At 35.8% G+C, this 23,316-nt stretch overlaps 2 pseudogenes; both read right to left on the minus strand.

Annotated features, from left to right (window-relative positions):
• Positions 1–3,672: 3,672 nt before the first annotated feature.
• Positions 3,673–7,600, minus strand: LOC101721164 (olfactory receptor 5W2-like; annotated as a pseudogene).
• Positions 7,601–9,979: 2,379 nt separating this feature from the next.
• LOC147822139 (olfactory receptor 5W2-like) lies at positions 9,980–13,970 on the minus strand (annotated as a pseudogene).
• Positions 13,971–23,316: the final 9,346 nt, after the last annotated feature.

The following is a 23,316-nucleotide window of genomic DNA, read 5'->3' on the forward strand; positions in this document are numbered from 1 at the left end:
ATGGGGGAAATGCAAGACAAATTATAATTAATTTCTATGCACATGTGTTATGCTTTTTATTTCTTTGATTGCTTCTGAAGTGAATATGACCTGTTATGTTGGAAGAATGGCCTTTTAGCTGGAATAGCCAAAAACATTTAGTAATTTCTGGTTCTTTAAGGTGGTACACCATTTTGTAAAGGAATTTCTTTTTAAAGTATGTGGTAAATATTTGACAAGTGACCTTCTGAAGTAGCCAAAACTTAGAAGGAAGTCAGAACTAAAATGATTTTTTTTACTTATAGGAAGATCCATCCAAGCAACATGCCACAACTCCCAGTGCAGAGTAGGAGGCTTCTGGGACAACTTACCTCCACTCCTAGCAAAGAGGAGGTGAGCTGCATGGGTGACAGCAGCAGCCCCCCTCCCCTGAAATGAGAAGACACATAAACAAGCCTCGGGACCAGACTTTCAGATCACCTAGAGCAACCCCAAAGGGAAATCAGATGGAACAATCTAATACTCAACCACCTGGACTCCATCATAAGAGGATCTGGAAAAAATGAAATCAGAAATAATTTCTCACATAACAGCAGAGATTGTACCCATAGTGCAAGACATGATTAATAAATCTAGAGAGGACATAGATAAAAAAATAGAGGAGCTGAGGAACATGGTGGAATCCCAACATAGGAAACAAATGAAATCCATAAAACAGATGCAAACAGATTTCTAGGAAATTAAAAACTCCATTGAAAGTCTATGCAGTGGAATGAGCCAATATGAGGACGGAATTTCAGATATAGAAGATAAGATTGCAATTAATGATGAGGAAAAGAAAAATTGCTTTCAAATAGTAAGAAACCACAAGAAATCAATCCAGCAGGTGCTAGATGATGCAAAGAAGAATAACATAAGACTGATTGGAGTCAAAGAAGAAACAGGAGAGAGTGCAGACAACATAAAAAAGAAAAAAACTGCTCACAGAAGTAATGGCAGAAAACTTCCCAAGCAGGGGAAAATAATTTGACATACAGATAAATGAGGCATATAGGAGACCAACTAGCCTTGATAAAAAAAAAAAAAGTACACACAGGCATATAATTAAGATTCCAGAAACCCAACAGAAGAACAAAGTTCTACAAGCAGTTAGAGAAAAGAAACAAATCACATACAAAGGAAGCCCATCAGAATCACAGTAGTCTTCTCAATGCAAACCCTCAAGGCAAGAAGTGCTTGGAGTGATGTATTTCAAGTCCTAAAGGAAAACAACCTCCAACCCAGATTGATGAACCCTGCAAAACTATCTTTCAAAATTTATGGAGAAATAAGATACTTTCATGATAAAGAGCACCTCAGGAACTTCATGAATACCAAACCAGCACTCCAAAAAATTTTAGACAAAGTCCTAGGAAAAGACAATGAGCATCACAACCCCAGGAAGCCCAGCAGAATGAATCCATCAGGCAAGATGAGAAATTAAAAGCAAAGGGGAAGAATCCAACAAGAAGAAAAAGTCATGACAAGGATAAGTCAATATGTATCAGTTATAACCATCAATGTTAATGGTCTCAACTCACCAATCAAACGAAATAGACTGGCAGAATAGGTCAAGAAGCAAGATCCAACAATATGCTGCATACAGGAAGACCCAGCCAAAATAAGGTGTGAATTTGTCATACTATTAAAATTGATAACAACTTGTATCCCCTCCCAGTTTATAGTATTTTTGAGTTAATAGAATAAAATATTTGATAAACTGGAGACCCAAAGGCAGGAATACCCAAATTGTAATGTCAGGATGTTAGCTGTACCAGAAACCTTGCATGTGTTACACATAATTTGCATAAAGTTTTATATGTGCAAATTGGATACACAAACAGTTCTCCATTTTTCTAAGGAAATGCAATAAATGTAGCATCATGAATAAAAAAAAATGGTCAGGGTCCCCAGATTCCCTTTTAGGGCACATGCTCATATGGATGGAAGATTTCCAACTAGTCCCTACAAGTCAATGGCTCCATCCTCCCAGTAGCACTACAACTGAGTAACAAGGCTTTCATACATGAGCTTTTAGTTTTTTTCATACAGTTACTGAACTAGATCAAACACAAATAAAGTTGCATATCCACTACTATAATGTGTCTATGAAACTATAGATTTGAATAAAAAGTACCATATTGAAAATTATTTGACCTGAAACTCATACTATGTATCTGAAAGCATTACTGCTTTTATTTCAGGTAAAACAAGATGGGAGTTGTAATGCAGTATTACATACAAGCGTGAAGAGACTCCTCTTTTCAAACTCATTCCAATAACTGATGGATTTACATGGGAGTAAAATTATAATTCATGGGGACAGAATGTAGCACCTGGGGAGGACACTGAACATTACCTATGTTAAGGGTCCTTTTAAAATAAAAGGAGATTGAAGTAGACTGTCCTATTCATACAGCTAAATATGTCATCTCTTTGTCATCCTAATAAGTAGGTATTTCTTCTACACAGATGAAAGAGAGAATCAAGATGTAGAAAATAACTATACTCTTAACTCCCTCCACATAGTCACTGGCACTATAATATTTAGACAGTATTTGCCATCGGTCCCATTTGGCATGACAAAACAATGTGATTTATACAGATTACCAGGGTATGAAAACTATGAGGATTTAACCAGAAAGTCTATGATAGATCAAAGTCTTTGATACTGTATTCCATGGTTCCTTAAAACCCCCAGGAAGGAGGTCCAACTTATACTTTTCTATATTGTCTATCCCTGAACTTAATTACTGTTTAACACAGCTATTTTTAATTGTTGTATTTTTAACCTTGTAATACATAGTCCCTCAGTGGATATGTTGATACATGATAACATTAAATAGTGCGTTAAGGAGGTGATTGCAAACCATAAAAGAATATTTAACAGGGGTGAGAATGAGGAATAGGAAAAGCAAAATTTCCAAGAAGAAGGAATTGGGGACCTGATGTTTGAAAATTCAAACACACCAATGTATACTACTAGGGGCTTTTAAATTATCTTTTATACTCTGACCTGATCAGACTTTGGTCCCAAATGTCATAGAACTAATTTATACACCTCAAAATTGTTCTAAATGTCAAAGCCTTGGCTTTAGCTCCCCCAGTTTCTCAAAGAAACATTGCTTCTATCTGAAACTTAATATTCCATGAATTGAAGCCTTTACCCTGCATTGTGAATTAAGACATTTTGATACAGAATTTATGACAGTCTATTTATTTCATGATTGTCTTGATGTTATGTGAATTATATGAATTCTCAGCTAATGTTTGTAATTGCATTACATGAATAAATAATATTTCTCCAAAATAAAAAGTACATAAATGTGTTTAAAAAACAATTAGTAAAGTATTCCTTAACCTCGCTATAATTACAGGAAAATAAAATCAAGAAATGAACAAATAAAATCATAGCACAATTGAAAAAGGTAGCAGCATTTCTATGCTGAAGGAATATCACATAATAATTTAAGAGAAATGATAAATATACACACATTTGCATATCTGCACCATTTTATTAGTATATTTTAGTACACAAACTTTTTAGACAATTAAAAAATGTGACACAACTTATTTCTTCTCTGCTATGCAATAACCTTTTATAGAAATAAGAACTGCCATAAATAACATGGTATGTAGGGACAGAGCAAATGTTTAAAACCAAATTTTCTTTTTTACCTTTTCAAGGGCCTCTTTCACATCCTTGTTCTGTAGACTATAAATGAGGGAGTTCAGCATGGGAATCAACAGGGTGTACAACAGCGAGGTCATTTTGTCCTGATGGAGGGAGTAGGAAGAACTGGGAAGGAAGTACATGAAAAGCCGAGTTCCCTGGAAAATGGAAACCACAGTGAGTTGGGAAGCACAGGTGGAGAAAGCCTTGAATCTGCCCTCAGCAGAGAGGATCTTTAAGACTGACAAAATGATATATCACTAGGAGACCAGTACTCCTGTAATGGTGCTCAATTCACTAAACCCCAAAATGGCAAATATCACTAACTCATTGACCTGTGTATCTGAACAAGATAGTAGAAGGAGAGGAGGGACATCCCAGAAGAAATGATTAATCTCATTGGACCCACAGAAACACAAGCGGAATGCAAATACTGTGTTTATCAAAGCATCTGCCATTCCCATCAGGTAAACCCCAGCCAGGAGTTGGGCACATAGCCTGCTGGACATGCGGGCTGTGTACAGCAGTGGGCTGCTTATGGCCTTGAACTGGTCAAAGGCCATGATTGCCAGCCGTATGCACTCTGAGTCCACAAACATACATAAGGTGAAGAACTGCAGAGCACAGCCAACAGTGGAAATCGATTTCCTCTTAGCTAAGAGGTTCACCAGAATCTTGGGTCCCATTGCTGTGAAATAGCAGAGATCACAGACAGACAGGTGGCTGAGGAAAAAGTACATGGGTGTGTGGAGCTGGGAATCAAATCTAATTAAAATGATCATTCCAAGATTCGCCAGAAGATTGATGAGTTAAACAAGTAGAAACATGGTGAAAAGGGTCACTTTGATATCAGCATTATTAGTGATTCCCAAGAAAATGAATTCACTCAAGGAGGAGCAATTTCCTCTTTCCGTCCTTCTTTTTTCTTGTGTAACCTTGAAAACAAGTTTGAATAGATGCATGTTTAATTCTTCTGTACATCCACAAATTATCTGCAAGGCAGATCACTTTATGTACCTGTAATTTCCTTTTTGAACTGGAGAAAATTATTCTGCCATTTGTCACTCTTTAAAAGCATTGAGTCTATTGACAATAACAGAAAAAAAATGGAGAAAGCAGTTGAGAAACTCTGATTGAAATCTAAACATCATCCTGAGGGCTGTTACTCTGTGTACAATCTTTACTTTCTCTCCACCTTACCTTCCTTTGCCTCATGAAATATATTTTCAGTGTCCTGAAATTTCTCTACATTTTCAAAATAATATGTAATAAACATCAATCTTACAGAGACTCGGGTGGAAGATGCAGAACTAAGTATATTGTATAATCATCTCCAGAGATTAAAAAAATTAGAAATAAAATGTTCCTCAAAATTGTTGATTTGTTTTACAAAACATTGTATTGGTTCTAGATATAATGAGTATATCACTAAGAAAAAACAAGTTATCTTCTAATGTTCATGGTTGATGTGATCTTCAGTGTTTGATAATATATGAAATAAGTATTAATGTTTTTTCTGAAGGTACATTGTTGCTTGCTACAATGTACTTCTTCTTCAAAGTGGTAGTCCAGCCACATCCTGACCTTTCAGAGACAAAGTCTAAAATGGAAGTGTATGCCCATAATGTAGCACACAATGTAGTGAGTGTATCATAATATGGAAGATTTTAAATGACTTTGTATTTCAAAAATGATTACAGCATGAGGGTCAATAAGTAGTTCCTGGAAACAGAGGATTCATGTCGTTATGTAAATGTGCATGTTTTCATGAGCTTTCAAGTGTGAATGTCTTTATTGACATCAAAGTATGAGAAATACAGGAGTTGAATATTTGAGTGTCTATTATTTATTTATTTATTGACTTAGGTAATTATGGTACATGATTCATATGGAATCATATTGAATATATTATTGTTTCTAATGTGGTATTTCAATTTTCTTTAAACTTATTTACCCAAAGAAAAATTTATCCATTGAATTGGTGTGGATAAATGAGTAAAGGCTTGCATATGAACATAGAGTAAAATGCAAGAAAAATGTTTCTTTGTAGATATTAAGTTCAGAGTTCTCCAGTTCTGAGTAGAAAATATGTTTTGAATCATTGGATTTTAAATTTATTTGACTAACCTGGCATAAAATAGTTCATTTATAAATCTTTTTTATAAAGGTAGCTTTCAAATGAACATTTTTAAACTTGGAAATTCAGGAACTTACCTGCTATGAGTGGCTGGTAGCTGAATGCCAGGTAGACAGCATTTTTTTACTTGTATAAGGTATAATTTGGGAATTAAATTCTCTAAAGCTATTTCCCTCAGTCATTTATTTTATGTAAACTTGATTAATTATATTTATATTTCTGTATTTCCCTTAAACATGAATTTCTTTACCAAAAGCTGAGCTTTAATTCTTTATTGTTGTCACTGTAAAATCTAGGTCATAATGAAAACTGCAAATTAATCTGATCATGAAAACTATGACATTGTATTCATGTTTTATTCTTTGAACTATAGTCTGTATTATCCTTGTCCAGTTAAAGCAGAATTTTATGAGAACAGTTACCCTCGAATCATTTCCAACTCTTTACTAATTTTTGATTGCTTCCATTTTAAAAATGTTTTCCTCACCACTCCAATGTAATACTACTACACTTGAAGAAATGTTAGAGACACAGTTTATATACTAGAAATTAAATCTCACATGATTAAAGGAAACAATTATTAGTTTTAATATAATCTCAAGCTTGGGAAACAAACACCACTCTACTTCCAGAACATTTTCATCACCTCAGTAAGAAAATCTTTCCTAATAGTGGTAATTCCTCTTAAGTTTCTCTTCTCAGTTCCTGGCAAACTTTGTTCTACTTTCTGACTTTATATATTTATTTATTCTGGAAATCAAATATAAATAAAAATATTTCATATATACCATTTTGTGTTGACTATTCTCTAAGCATGATATTTTCAAAATTTCTTCCTTTTGTGGCCAGTTTCAGAATTCCATATCATTTCATGACTGAATAATATCTAATTTTAGAGACATAATATGTATTACTGATATACTCATAATTTGATATTTATCTAGTTTTTTCTACTTTTTTTGCTTTCATGAATAATAATCTATGAGCACCAAAGTTAATAGATGGTTAAAGCCAGTTTTTGAAGCCAGAATTGGTGTATTTCCACTCACCAGTCACGTCCATCACACAACACAGATTTTATCTCTGTATCATATTCTTTACTTGAATGCTTTTAATTTTGAATTGTTAAATATATTCATATAAGAGTTTTTGTAGTACACTTAAATCTTTAGAAATAAGGTCTGTGTGTTCTCTTTAATTATTCCCAAAAGTCTCTAGTAAAACAATTTACAAAGGTAATTGCTTACTACATACTATTATTTATTTTAGGCTCTTTATAATGGACAATAGTGAACAGAGTGTAGAAATGTTTTAGAATAGGGAATTTCCCCCCAATAAAATAGTTGATATGTGCAAGGATGATTCATTTAAGACATTCAAAATTAACAATTTTCTCAAAAACCAGAGTTCTGTATTTTATTTTAAAAATTCATTTACAGGCCAGGGATTTAGCTCAGTGGTTTCCCCACCTGCTGTGCAAGCACAAGTACCCGAGTTTGATCCCTGGTACCAATAATAATAATAATAATTCATTTACTATTTTCAGTATGAATTATTTGTAAACTTGAGAATTACAAGAAGTTAGAGGGGGTTTTTTGTTTGTTCATTTTGATAAATTTGATTTTATCCCATTACCCCTCTTAATCAGTGTGGAGAGTCCTCAAAAAACTAGGATTAGAAGTACCATTTGACCCAGCTACTGCCTTTCTTGGTATCTTCCCAAAGGAATTAAAAGAATCATACCACAGCGATATATGTGTACCCATGTTCATAGCAGCACAGTTTGTCATAGCTAAAGCTTGGGGACATCACAATTCCCCATCAACTGGAGACTGGATAAAGAAGATGTAGGATTTTTTAAATATATAAAATGAAGTACTACTCAGCCTTCAAGAATGAGAAACTAGAGACATTTATAGCTAAATGGATGCACATCGAGGGGATACTCTTAAGTGAAATAAATAGGACACACATATGTAAATACTGAATAATTTCTCTGGTGTGAGAAACTGAAAGTGTAAATAAGGATCAAAATATATAATAGGTAATTTGAAAAAGGAAGAAAATGTCTGAAGGGGAAGGGGAACTGGGAGGGGTGGGTAAAAGGAAAGGAAAGAAGGGAAAGGAATAAACATGAGAAAAGGAAGAAATGGAAACAAAGTCTTAGTAAATAGAGAGGGGTGGAGGGGTTGAAGGGAGGCCAGAGGAATGGGAAAAAAGTAAGAACCAACATATATCATGTAAAGGTACAAATTCGCAATGATGAATATCATCATATAGTATACCTAAAATGTAGCAATAAACTTAATGCACAAAAAAAGAGAATTCCTTCCTAAATTATTTGAGGAGTTAAAATCTCAATATTAAGGGAGGTTAGTATAGTGGTGCTCATCATATGCAATTGGAAATTTTTTAAAATATTACAAGTGGAAACTCATACATCCTTTTGCCTAAAACAGAATTCTTTGTATTTTTTTTCTGTATCATTGCCTTCTAACATGGTATTGTCCTGAGCTTCCCTTTTATCCCTCCTCCCTTCTCTCCTTTTAGCTTTTGTATTGTGGATTGAAGTCTGCTTCCACACTAAGCTATATTCCTAACACTTATTCATTTATTTATTCATTCATTTATTTAGAGACAGCTTCTCACTAAATCCCTATTTTGTTCAGGGTGGGCCCATATTGCAATCCTCCTGTTTCAGCCTCACAATGTTCTGGGATTATAGATGTGCACCACCACACTAGGCTGCCTAGGGCTTTACTTGTATTTTGAAAGACTTTTTACACTGGGATATGTTACTATTAAGAATGTAATACGAATCCTAGTATTAGCTACTGTCAATGTAATGGATATTTAAGAATATCCCTGTCTATTCTGCAGGAGTTTGAATTTATGGATAATGCATGTTTTCCCAAGGATCTTAGTCACACTTGAGCCATCAGAAAAAGAGCCTAGAGAAAGATGAAAAAGTAAACTATCAAGGCCATACACAGATGGATGCTGTGTATTCTCCTGAAATTAATACCCATGCCTTTGTAGATTCATTGCCTTTTATACACAGCAATTTTATATACTTTCTTGAAAGTAATGGCATATGCAGAGATGGGATGGTGTTTTGTGCATGTTCCTCATGTAACACACCCACAGTTGGTTTTGTGTTATCAACATATGATAAGCACTTAAAAATGTTGTGTTATCTTTTGTTTCATTTTTTCTTTTTTTCCTGAAATATGATGTTTATTTTTTGTATAACAGGGAGTAAATGCTCAGACTTGGGGGGCAGAGCTCACGTGCTTACATAAGATAATGACAAGAAAAATGTAACCTTAAATAATGAATGAGGGTGATGGCAGGGAACAAGGAAGAGAACCATTTAACTAGGACAAGAATGGGAAAGAAAAAAAGTAAATGAGAAAGAGATAGATACAATGATGATCCATAATTTCAGCACTTAGATGTACTTCATCGGGACCTTTTAATTACCATGTGTGTGATAATTAACTCTATCAGGGTGTAGAAGATAAATAAAGGAATCCGATGGTGGCCAAAAGAGGGGAGGTGGGGAAGGGGAAAAATATTGAAGTGCATTATACATATGTACCAATTTCCCACAATGGATGTAATCTTTATGTACTGCAAACATGTACTAATAAAAATTAAAAATAATACAATTCAAAGAACTATAAAAAAGTAAAAATAATAAAGGTGTGTTACATATATGTACCAACTTCTCATGATGAGTCATAATGTACTGTAACATGCACAATAAAGATAATTTTTAAACAATTAAAAATAAACTCCTTTTTATATGCTAACTTCATTGAATTTCTTTGGTTGCCATACATTATGAAGCATTGTAGCTCATGCTTTCTCTAATTGTCAAACCATCTGCCTAAAATCCATGTTGATCCCCAAAATACTCATTTTTACTTCAGAGACTGACTGAATATTTCCATCCATGGAAGTCTTCCTCCAGAACACTGTATTTGTACATTTTTTACTGGATTTTACCCGACATTCTCTTTGTTTCAGTATTTTTTAGAGCCTTACTGTGGATAACTTGAGTGTTCAGTTTAGGGAAAGTGTGTTCCTTCCCACTAAAATATAAAATGTGCCAGTAATATACTACTATAAAGGCATCTATCATGCAGCACAAAAAGGCAATGAGTAAAAAATAAAAGAATAAAAGAGAATGAAAAATGGCAAAATTGAGAGAATCAAGAAAACCTTCCAAATGAATTCAAAGTAAAGAATGAAGCATGGCAAGTTTCGAGGTCTGCAATGTTTTCTTATAATTAGGTGCCAGTACAAAGGCTTCTCTCAGTAAACTTAACTACGTATGTAGTACATTTTGCTCTATACCAGGCCAGATAATTTTTCAAGACAACCACCATTATATGTGTTATATGTAGATATAATGCAATTATTTAAAACCAGTTTTTGTTTCTCAGCTTCTTCAGAGCCTCTTTCACATCCTTGTTCCTTAGACTGTAATTCAGAGGGTTCAGTGTGGGAATCACCAGGGTGTAAAACAATGGGGTCATTTTGTCCTGATCTAGGGAGTAGGAAGAACTGCGATGGAAGTACATGAAGAGCACAGTTCCCTGGAAAATGGCAACTGCAGGGAGGTGGGAGGCACAGGTGGAGAAAGCTTTGACCTTCCCCTCAGCAGAGCAGATCTGTAAAACAGATAAGATGATATAGCAATAGGAAACAAGGACTCCTGAAATTGTGCACAGTTCTATAAACCCAAACATAGCGAAAATGACTAGCTCATTGACTTGAGTACATGAACAAGATCTTAAGAGGAGAAGAGGGATATCACAGAAGAAATGATTACTCTTTACTTTCTTTCCTCTGGTCTCCTGGCTGAATATCAAAGCTGTAGCAGTACCCTCCCCCTCTACACTCTTCCTTTCCTGAGACTTATGCCATGATACTCTTTAGAGTCTTTAGAAGCAGCAAGCTTTGTTTCAGGTCACAGCTTTAGGGGTTCAGCTATCTTCATTTGGCCCCTTTGTTTAGGCTTTGCAAGGTGTCCCAGCAGGGCAGCTGCACATAGTAGAGGGAGCCACTGACCATGTTGTATCTGAAAAGGAAGCAAGGAGAGGAAACAAATGAGCCAGGGCTTCAGTAATTAGTGAAGGACATGTCCTCAAATGGCTGGGAGATTTCCAGCTAGCCGCATCTCTCACTGGGCCCCATGCTTCCAATAGCTCCCTGGTATGGTACAGACTTTCACCACATGAGCCTCTGCATGACATTCACCTGCTCCATACAAGGTCCTATAAAGCTGTGTGTCCACTACTGTGACATCTCTATGACACAGAATTTGAAGAAGTTACCATTTAAATAGGGTGCTGCTTAAATACATTTATTCTTCTGAATCTCATCGTACCTGTCTTCATTGCTATGTCTATTTCAGATATAAAAAGACAAGAAATATAGTCTCACATTATATACACACCTTAGATGGCTCCAATTTTTCATACTTGGACCAGGAAGGACTGTAATATGTTTCCAAGTCACTCTTGACCTGTTTTCTTTCTTTCTTTCCTCCTTTCTTTTCTTTCTCTCTCTTTCATTCTTTCTTTTTTCTTTCTTTCTTTCTTTCTTCTTTCTTTCTTTCTTTCCTTCTTTCCATCTCTTCAGTACTTTGGATTGAGCTCAGAACTTACACTCTGAGCCACATTCCTCCCTCTTATTTGCCTGTCTGTCTATCTATCTATCATCTATTTATATCTGAGCTAGCATCTTCCTGATTATCAAAGTAGCCTAGGTTGGGCTACAACTTGCCACCCTCCAGGCTGAACTTCCCAGAGTGCTGTGACTGGAGGTAGGAACCCCCACACCCATTTACCTTGGCCTTTAGTTCTATCCTGAAAATTTTTACTTTGGGAATGTGACACCTACGGTGTGGAACATAAGGCAAACCCTGGCTCAAGTTTCTGCAATTGTAATGGATAATTAAGGAAGCCAGGGCATATTATGTTGGCTTTCAAATGTACAGATATTCCCTGGGTTTCCCAAGAGCTCATTCAGTGCCTGAGTCTCATGAAACTAGAGATTATAACAAATGAAAGTATCAAGGAAAAATGGAGATTGATGTTTCATATTCTTAGGAAATTATTATTCATGTCATTGTAGATTCTTTACCTTCTCATTCACACCCATTTTATACGTATTTAGATGGTAGTGTGTGTGCAGGTATATTTAAGCTTTTTTGTGTATTTTAGACACATATCCTACCTTCAGGGAATTTTTGAGTATCAACATTCAATAAGCACTCAAAAATGTTGGGTTATCTTTTATTCTTTGCTTTCCTGTTCTGTGTGCCTCAGACATGATGGACAATAAGAACAGAAGGTGCAGGCTTGGGATAAAAAATACTTTCTCACATTGGAGAGAATGACTAAATAAATAAGGATATATAATGATTTAAGGGAAATGACTGTGAATGGAGAAGCATTTAATTAGGATAAAGATAAGGAAGAAGGAAAGAAAAGAACAGATAGAGACCAAGGAGATAGAGACTGACCAACGCCTTTCAAAATTCATTTATATCATAAAATGGTGGTACTACTTTCATTCCCAAACATAATTGACCTATCAACCTCTATGTACCTCAGGATTTCTCTAAATACCAAGACCCTTGCCTAACATCCCTTCCTCTCCCCTTCATGTCTCTATTTAGGTCTCACACTTGATATCTCTAAGAATGACTTTCCCTCCGCACTAAATGGGACATTGTCTCTGGGTTACAGCCACATTCTCCTTACCTCAGAATTGTTGAAAGCCTTATTGTGAATTGATTGTTCATTTTAATTACTTTTTATTCCTTCTCTTAGAATGTGAGATTCTCTGGTAAATACACTGAATTTGGCATGAAATATACAGTGCCAAAAGACAATTAGTAAACACTTAATAAACCTCAGTATAATTGAAGTTGAATGAGAGTGTGAGCATATCCTACTGTGGCACAACTGAGAAAATCAGGAAAACTTACCACAGGGAACAGCTCAGATCAATTCATGGTAATAATGGAGCATGGCACATGTTGAGATCTGCAACATTTCTATATATTAAAAATTAATTTAAAACCTCATTTCAATAAGTTAATTGTGTGCCACAATTCATCATCCATAATGCAATGCCATTTTTAAAAATAACTAACATTATATGTGTGTTACATCTAGATATAATGCAATTATTCAAAACCACTTTTTATTTCTCATCTTCTGCAGGGCCTCTTTTACATCCTTGTTCCAAAGGCTGTAGATCAACAGGTTTAGCATGGGAATCACCAGGGTGTAAAACAGTGAGGTCATTTTGTCCTGATCAAGGGAGTATGAAGAACTCAGATGGAAGTACATGAAGAGTACAGTTCCCTGGAAAATGGCAAGTGCAGTGAGGTAGGAGGGGCAGGTGGAGAAAGCTTTGACCTTCCCCTCAACAGAGCAGATCTTTAACACTGACAAGATAATATAAAAATAAGAGACAAGAATGCCTGAGATGGTGCTCAGTGCTATAAAACCAAAAATAGTGAATATCACTAACTCATTAACCCATGTGTCTGAACAAGATAGTAATAGAAGAGGAGCAATATCACAGAAGAAATGATTAATCTCATTAGACCCACTGAAACACAAGTGGAATGCCAGTGTGGTGTGTATCAGAGCATCTGCCTGTCCAACCAGGTAAACCCCACCACCAGCAGGGAGCACAGCCTGCTGGACATGTGCGCTGTGTACAGCAGGGGCTGTTGATGGCCCTGCACCGGTCAAAGGCCATCACCACCAGCAGCAGATACTCAGAGTCTGCAAAGATATAGAAGGTCAGAAACCACAGAGCACAGACCAAGAAAGGGATTGACCTGCTCTGGGCGACCAAGTTCACCAGCATCTTGGACCCAATTGCTATGGAATAGCAGAGGTCACAGAGAGCGAGGTGGCTGAGGAAGAAATACATGGGTGGGTGCAGATAGGGATCCGCCATTATTACAGTCACCATGCCAAGGTTTGCCAGGAGACCAAAGAGATAAACCAGGAGAAACACAGGAAAAAGGCTCAGTTTGATATCTCTGTTACCAGTAATTCCCAGGAAAATGAATTCATTCAAGGCAGAGCAATTTCCCTGAACCATCCTTCTTTCTGTTGTCTAAACTTAAAAATATGAGAGGTCCATTTTAATTCTTCTGGACATTGCAAAATAGCTCTAAAGCAGAACACCTTTTGTTTCTTAGGGGTTTTATCCTCACAAATATTGGATGCTTTTGAGAACACTAAAAGTCATCAATCCAAAATAGCTGTTGAGAAATTTTGAGCAAAGTCTAAATATATATCAAAACATATGTGCCTGTTTATGTCTTGTCTAATTTCTCTAGAACTTTTACTGTCCTAATTTCAGCTAAAATATACTTGATGATTGAAATCTCAGTAAATCTTCTAAATAATATGAATGAAACACAATTTTTAGGGAAATTACATGATGAGAAATACAGTTTAGTGTTTGCTATGTTCTTAAAAGTAATCATCAACATAGAAAAAAAGTAGAATTTTTATCATCTTCAAAATTTATTCAGGTTTTAAAAGACCATCTATTAATTCTATAAATAATGGTAATACTGACACATAAAGATAAATATTATTCTAATCTTCTAGCTCTTTAGTATTTGATAAGACATGAAATAAATATTACTGACTTTTTTTCCTAAAAAAAGTTATGATTTTGCCACTGTGCTCATTGCTTACTATAGCAGAATTTTGGAGCTAAAAGATTAGTCTTCTGGTTACTCCAAAATAAATGCTAAAATGCAAGTGAGAGAACATATTATAATCCGTACAATTGCATTATATCACAATTTATGAATGTATTCATTGCATATAGCAAATTGGGTTTATAAAAAATTGAAAACAAGATGAAGTACTATTGTATGTTTAGACATACGTAGTTTCTCTTCCTTGAGTATATGAACATTCATGAATAGGTGATGTATTTTCATGTGTGCATGATTATTAAGTGAAATATAAGAAGTGGACCGTGTGGGGTGGATACTCGTGAGATTTTTGTTGAATTTTTTGGTAAGGTAAATGTTATATGGTATACATGGCCTTAAATTATCACATATCATTATTTCTAATGTGATATTTTAGGTATATATTAAGCTAAAAAATCTGAAATTTATGTAGATAGTTACACAATGATAAAATGAATAAAATCTTCCTATGGACTCAGATTAAAGAAAAATGAGGAAAATGAAATTTTGTGCATACTAATAAATTCAGTAAGAGCCTTCTTTCTGAGGAGAAATTACTAGTTTTGAAAATTAGATTTCAGAATATGTTCTACTAAGCAACCTAGTATAAAATCATTAACTTTTCTCCCATCAGGCTTGTTCATTTCATTTTTTTACATTACTTTTTAAATTTGGAAACAAGAACCTGAGATGAGCAATGGTTTCATAACTCAATATTGGGCAGAAAGCATTTTATTCTAGCAGGAACCTTTTGGAACTTAACTCTCTGAAGCTACTTTTATTAGGCGTCCATGTTGGGCAAACATGTAATTAATTGTGTTTCTGGATCTGTATTTTGCCTTGTAACTACAAGAACCACTGGAGAACAGTGGAGCTTGCATCTTGAATATAGTTCCCAACTCATGCATGTCAGAATGAAGCTGCAAATTTATTTTATGCCATATAATATGTACAATGCATACAAGTTTTCTAGTATAAAATTTTATCTGTCTCAGGCTCATCTACCTGGAGCAAAACCAATTAAACAGCCCCCCAAAGAATCTTTACCAAACCTTTTCCCTTTTCATTTGTTTTTCAAGTGTTGAAACATTCTTTTTCTCCAAATTAGTGAACTATTACTACCTTTTGATGATATTTGTATTGAGATATAATACATGAACTACAAAATTTACATTGAACAGTTCTTTGTGTGTAGTGCACCACAAGAGTGACCATGATTGTCTACTTGTAGAACACTTTTCATCAGCTCAAAAAGAAAGGCATCCAGTGAAGTCCACTCTCTCCTTTTCCCACAGGACTTGGCTAACTCTAAGCTGCTATCTGACTCTAAATCTTCATCTATTCTGGAGTTTAGTATTAACAGAGATCCCCCGGGATTTGCTTTTTTGTGTTAGTTTTTCACTTACCATGCTTTAAATATATACCCATCTTTTAGCATTTACTTCTCTTGGATGAATAAATAATATGTTGTTCCATGGTTACAACACATTGTGTTTATCCATTCATCAGTTAAAGAGCTTGTAGATTGTTTCTAATTTTTGGCTCCTAGGACTAAAGCTGCTATGGATGCTCATTTCTTCATGGACTTCAAACACCACAGTGCTTACACAATCTTGTCACATTCCCATCCCCAATCACTTGTCACCCTTCCATAGTTCACTAATTTTATGACTTTGCCACATTCTCTACATTCAGTAGAAATGAATGAGAGATTATTTTTAATTATGCTTAATTTATTTCTGTGAGAAGTTCTCTAGCGCTTCTAAGTCTTTAGGAATAATACTGGTGTTTACTGTTTTTGAATTTTTATTTTGGAAAGGTAATTCCTTCCTGAGTATTCATTGTTAACTCTTTTAGACCTTTAATAGTGAAAAGTTGTGAACAAAGACTAGAAATTCATTGCACTTTTGGAATTTACTCTGTTACCATAATTCATATGTGTCAGGGTGATTCATTTAAGAATTATTTGTGAATAATGACTCTTCTGAAACATATAGAGTTCCACATTTGTTTCAAAAAATGATTTTATTTGCCTTTATTTATAATTGTTCTCCAAAAAATTGAAAATTCATGACAATCTGACTTATATGTTCTGCAAGCATCTTCCCAACAATGAGAAGTTTTGGGTGCTGCTTACCCCTTGGCCCCTATTGCGACCCCCAGTTTGAATGAGCAACCTAAGGGAGATCAGAGCCGGCCCAGCTCCTATTGCAGCGTGACTGAAGAGTCTGCCACTCTGTCTCTCTGTGTGCTGCTCCTCATTTCCTTATTCAGAGGCCATGCTGGGTCTTCGCAGAGCAAAATATATATATATATGAAAGAAAGAAAGAAAGAAAGAAAGAAAGAAAGAAAGAAAGAAAGAAAGAAAGAAAGAAAGAAAGAAAGAAAGAAAGAAAGAAAGAAAAGCGATCACACACTCACTCAATTATTTATTTATTTTCTTTGCTTAAATTCTTTTATTGGTACATTTTAGGTATACAATACCTTTACATTTATCATTGGGTGCTTGTACCGGAACATGATGTATCTTGGCTCTTATTTTTTCCCCATTACATGTGCACCCTTCACCCCTCCAACCTTCCCTATTTACATAGACTTCGCTTCAATTTTTTTCCTTCCATTCTTAATTTCCCCATTGCCTCCCACCAACCCTACCCCTTTGTATATTTTCCTATTTCAAAGTATCAATTATTAGTTATTAATCCTTTTAATCCTTATTTACACTCTCAGTTTCTCACACTAGAGAAACTATTGGGTATTTACATATTTGTGACCTATTTATTTCACTTAAGAGTATGGCCTCAATATGCATCCATTTAGCTATAGATGACTCTAGTTTCTGATTCTTTATGGCTAAGTAGTACTCCATTTTATAAAAATAAAAAAAACAAATTTTCTTTATCCAGTTTCCAGTTGATGGGCACTTGGGCTGTTTCCAACCTTTAGCTATTAAAAACTGTGCCGCTATAAACATGGGTGCACATATATCTCTGTGGTATGATTTTTTAATTCTTTAGGGAAGATACCCAGCAGGGGAATAGCTGGGTCAAATGGGACCTCCATCCCTAGTTCTTTGAAGTATCTCCACAGTGATTTCCATAGTGGTTGCACCAGTCTGCACTCCCATCAACAATGGAGCAGGGTTCATTTCTCTCCACACCCCTGCCCGCATTTGTTATTGGTTGATTTCTTGATAGCAGCCACTCTTTCTGGGGTGAGGTGGAATCTCAGTGTTGTTTTCATCTGCATCTCTCGAATGACCAGTGATGTTGAACATTCTTTCATATGTTTATTTGCTGCTTTTACTTCTTGGTCTGAGAAATGTCTGTTTATTTCAGATGCCCATTTTTTAATTGGGTTTTTGAATTTTGGGGTCTGATATTTTTCATTTCTTTATATATTCTAGATAGTAGCCCTTTGTCTGAGTTACAACTGCTAAATTTTTTTCCCACATTGTAGGTTGTCTGTTAGCTCTGTTGGTGGTTTCTCTTACAGTGCAGAAGCTTTTTAATAAGATGAGATCCCAGTTGTTGATTCTTTCTGCTAGTTCCAGTGCAACTGAAGTTTTGTTCATAAGGTCTTTTCCTTTGCCAATATCTTCAAGAGTTCTACCCAACTTATCTTTCAGCAAGTTAGTATTTCTGTCTTAATATTTTGATCTTTAATCCACTTTGATCATAGGTTAGTACATGGTGATAGATATGGGTCTAGTTTTAATCTTTGGCAGGTGGAAATCCAGTTTTTTCAACACCATTTATTAAATAGGCTATCTTTCCTCCAATGTGGGTGGTTGGCTCCTTTGTCAAAGATTAGGTGTATGAGTATGTTTGAAGTTGTTTCTGCATCTTCTAATCTATTCCACTGAGCCTCGGGTCTGTTTCTTCGCCACTACCATGCTGTTTTTATCACAGTAGATTTGTAGTATAGCTTCAAGTTGAGCATTGTGATACCCCAGCCATGTCTCTGTTGCTTAGAATTGCTTTTGCTATTCTAGGTCTCTTATGGTTCCAAATGAATTTTTGGATTGTTGTCTCTAGCTCTGTGAAATATATTGTTAGAATTTCAATTGGCATTGCATTAAATCTATAAAGTAATGGGCCAGGGATTTAGCTCAGTGGTTTCACTGCCTTCTGCGCAAGTGCAAAGACCCGAGTTCGATCTCCGGTACCAAAAGAATCTATATAGTAGTTTTAGAAGTATGGCCATTTTCACTCTATTGGTTCTTCCTACCCAGGAACAAGGGATGTCTTTCCATTTTTTTATATCCTCCTCAGTCTCCTTTTTCAGGGTGCTGTAGTTTTCAGTGTGGAGGTCTTTTGCTTCCTTTGTAGGATTGATTGCTAGATATTTCATTTTTTTGGATGCTATTGTAAAAGGAATTATTTCCCTAATTTCTCTCTTAGTGAGTCTGCTATTTGTATATAAGAAGGCTATTGTTTTTTGAGTGTTGACCTTATATCCAGCTACTCTACTGAATCTGTCAATTAAGTCTAGAAGTCTTTTGGTAGAGTTTTTTGGGTCTTCTATGTAAAATATCATATCATCAGCAAATAATGACAGTTTCACTTTTTCTTTTCCTATCTTTATTCCTTTTATGTCTTTCTTTTATCTAATTGGTCTGGCTAATGTTTCCAGAACTATATTGAACAGGAGTGGTGATAGTGGGAATCCTCGTCTTGTTCCTGATTTTAGCATGAAAATTTTGAGTTTTTGACCATTTAGTATGATGTTGGCTGTTGGTTTTTCATAGGTAGCCTTAATCAGGTTGAGATAAAGACCTTCTTTTCCAATTTTCTGTAGCATTTTTAGCATGAATGGGTGTTGGATTTTGTCAAATGCCTTTTCTGCATCTGTTGAGATGATCATATGGTTTTTGTCCTTGACTCTGTTAATATAGTGTATTACATTTATTGATTTGTGAATATTGAACCCTCCTTGCATCTCTGGGATAAATCTGACTTGGTCAGGGTGTATGATCTTCTTGATGACCCTCTGTATTCTGTTTTCCAGTATCTTGTTGAAGATTTTTGCATCTATGTTCATTAGGGAGATTGGCCTATAGTTCTCTTTTCTGGTTGGGTCTTTCACTGGTTTTGGAATCAAAGTCACACTTGCTTCCAGGAATGAATTTGGAAGCTTGCTTCCCTTTCAATTTCCTTGATGAGTGTAAAGAGTAATGATGTTAGTTCTTCTTTAAATGTCTTGTAGAACTCAGCAGTGAAGCCATCAGGACCTGAGCTTTTCTTTGTTGGTAAATATTTTATAGCATTTTCAATTTCACTCATTGTAATTGGGGTGTTTAGAATTTCTATGTCTTCTTCATTTAACTTTGGCAATTCATACATTATCTAGGAAACTGTCCATTTCTTCTGCATTTTCCATTTTATTAGAGTGCAAGTTCTCAAAGTAGATATTGATGATCCTCTGGATTTCTGCTGGGTCTGTTGTAACTTCCCTTTTTCATTCTTAATTGCATGGATTTGAGCATTTTTCTTTCCTTTTTTGATAAGGGTGGCTAAAGGTTTATCAATTTTTTTATTCTTTTTCAAAACCAACTCTTTGATTCATTGAATTTTTTTATTTTTCTCTTCATCTCCATTGCATTGATTTCTGCTCTGATCTTTATAATTTCCTCTCTTGTACAAGTTTTGGATTTGTTATGCTCTTGTGTTTCTAGCAGAAACAGGTTCTGCTAGAAACCTAGTGCTGAGGTTCTGCATTAGGTTATTTATTTGAGTTCTCTCTGTTGTCCTAATATGGGCATTCACTGCTATGAATTTCCCACATAGAACTGCTTTCATTGTGTCCCATAGATTCCTGTATGTTGTACTGGCATTATCATTTACTTGTAGAAACTGTCTAATTTCTTCTTTAATTTTCTCTGTGATCCATTGGTTTTTCAGGAGGGTGTTATTAAATTTCCAGGTGTTTGTGGGAGCTTTGCAGTTTCTCATGCTATTGATCTCCAATTTTATTGCATTATAGTCTGATAACATACAAGGGGCAATTTCAATTCTTTTACACTGACTTAGACATGTCCTATGAGCTAGCATGTGGTCTATTTTGGAAAAAAACCCATCTACAGCTGAAAAGAATGTGTATTCTTATTTTGTGTGGTGGAACACTCTGTAAATATCTATTAAGTCCATTTGTTCAATAGCTTGGTTCAGTTCTAAAATTTTGTTGTTAATTTTTTGTCTAGATGGTCTTTCTGTTTGTGATAGTGGGGTACTGAGTTTCCTCACTATAATTGTATTATTGCTTATTTGTTTTTTCATGTCCATTAATATTTGTTTTGTATAGTTGTGGGCATTCATATTTGGTGCATATATATTTAAGATTGTCATCTCTTCTCTTGGATTGTTCCTTTCACAAGGTTGTAGTGACCTTCTTTGTCTCTCTTAATGAGTTTTGGTTTGAAATCTACTTGGTCTGCAAATAAGATTGCTACCCCTGATTTTTTTCTGTGTTCCTGTCACATGGAGAGCCATTTTCCATCCTTTTACTTTCAGTCTATGAATTTCTTTTTGAGTTAAGTGTGTTTCTTGTATAGACCATATTGCTGGATTTTGCTTCTTAATCCATTCTGTCAGTTTATTTCTTTTGATTGGTGAATTGAGGACATTAACATTGATAGTTATAATTGATAGGTATTGACTCATACTTGTCATCATGTTTTACTGTTGTTGACTCATTTATTTTTCCCCCTTTCACTTTAGTTTCTTACCTTGTCTGGTGGCTTCCCTCTGTTGAGCCTCACTGAGCTGTGACCTTCATTGCCTTTTTCTAGGATATTGCTTAGAATTGTTTGGAGTGCTGGTTTGGTGTTCTTGAAATTTCTCAGGTGTTCTTTGTCATGGAAGTATCTAATTTCCCCATTGATTTTGAAAGATAGTTTTGCAGAATACAACAGACTAGGGTGGAAGTTATTTTCTTTTAGGGCTTGAAATACTTCACTCCAGGCTCTCCTTGAATTGAGGGTTTGTGTTGAGAAGTCTACTGTGATTCTGATGGGCTTTCCTTTATAGGTGATTTGTTTCTTTTCTCTAATGGCCTATAGGATTTTGTTCTTCTGTTGGGATTCTGGGATCTTGACTATTATATGTCTAGGTGTAGATTTTTTTTTATAGTGGCTAGTTGGAGTTCTATATGCCTTACTTATTGGTATGTCCAATCTCCACCTCTGTCTGGGAAGTTTTCTACTATTACTTCTGTGAACAGTTTTTTATGTCAATTGTACTCCCTCCTGTTTTTCTGTGGGCTCCTATCAGTCTTATGTTATTCTTCTTTGCATCATCTAGCAGCTGCTGAATAGATTTCTCATGGTTCCTTACTATTTTTAAGAAATCTCTGTTTTCACGGTCCTTCACCGCAATCCTGTCTTCTGTAACTGATATTCTATGTTCAGTTTCTCTTAATTTGCTCTGCATGCTTTCAATGGAGCTTTTAATCTCCTCAATATCTGTTTGAATCTGTTTCATGGATTCCATTTCTTTCTTGTGCTGGGTATTTATGGCTTCCAGCATGTTTCTGAGCTAGTCTATTTTTTTTTATCAGTTTCTGTTCTAGAGCTTCTAATCATGTCTTTCACTCTGCTCACCATCTCTGTAGTTATCTGGGAGATTATTCCTGCTTTGAATTTTTCTGGAGCCTCATTCATCTGTTTTGTTACTTCCTGTGCTGTCAGTTCAGGGTATCCAGGTGGTTGATTATCAGACTTTTCCACTGCATTTCCCCCAGAATTTACCTTTTTGGGGATGGAAATCTGAGTTTGTGACATGCTTAAATATCTTCTCATTCTTGTTTTTGGTACTGTCCTTGGTTTAGTTCGTGGGTTGATATTTTGAAGTTGCTATTGTCAGTATCTTTGTTGATGTATTTAGAACCCTTATGGAATGATTGCTTCTCAGAGGTGTCTTCCAGATATAACTGATCTTTACGTTTTGAGTCTCTAATGGCTCTGAGGCTATCTCATTTTCATTATACCAGGAAGAACAACTGATTAGATCAATGACAACACCTTAGCCCAAGTGATACAATCAGCAACACCGTAACATCAAATACATCATTAGAGAATGACAATTTGTGGTAGTTATTAATCTATCACCTTTAAAAGTGAAAGGCCTCCTTCAGGGTATGTTTCTGCTCTCACAGTAGACAATGTGAGCAGCAGTCTGCAGTTATAAATCAATGAGTCTCAGTAAGCTATTCCAGACCCATGAGATTCAGGTAAATTTCTAGCTGAAAGTGCCAAGTTGAGCTTTTTGTCCTCCTGCAGAGTTGCACTCTGCAAGGTTCTATTGCCGGTTTCAGCTGTCTTTCCCCTGAAGAAAGTCCAGTTTCCAGTGGGAGCTGATGATCCCTCCAATTTAGCAAGCATGGTGGTCTGGTGTGCCTTTATTGCAGAGATTCTCTTCACTTTTCCAGTGGGCTTGTTTTCATCAGGGAGCCTGAGAGAGGCCCTCTCTCCATTGTTCACTTCTGCAGCTCAGGACAATGGTTTTTATGTCCCCTGTGCCTCTGCAATGTGGAACCAAGTAGCTGCACAGCCAGAAGGCCAGAGGTGGGGGAGCTGTTGTTGGAGGCACCCGCACGGCCAAGCTGGCAGCTGGTGGGCATGCCTAGGGGGGCCCTCCACACCCTGTCTTGGTTGCAAGCTGGTGGAGCATGCTGGAGGAAGCAGATCCCAGTCAGGCTGCAACCACTCAGCCCCATTCAGCCCCGCTTGGCCCC

This window comes from Heterocephalus glaber, unplaced genomic scaffold (assembly GCF_053883595.1).
Source record: "Heterocephalus glaber isolate CG9 unplaced genomic scaffold, H.glaber_assembly_v1.0 deba00001673, whole genome shotgun sequence".
In the NCBI taxonomy this organism is placed as follows: Eukaryota; Metazoa; Chordata; class Mammalia; order Rodentia; family Bathyergidae; genus Heterocephalus; species Heterocephalus glaber.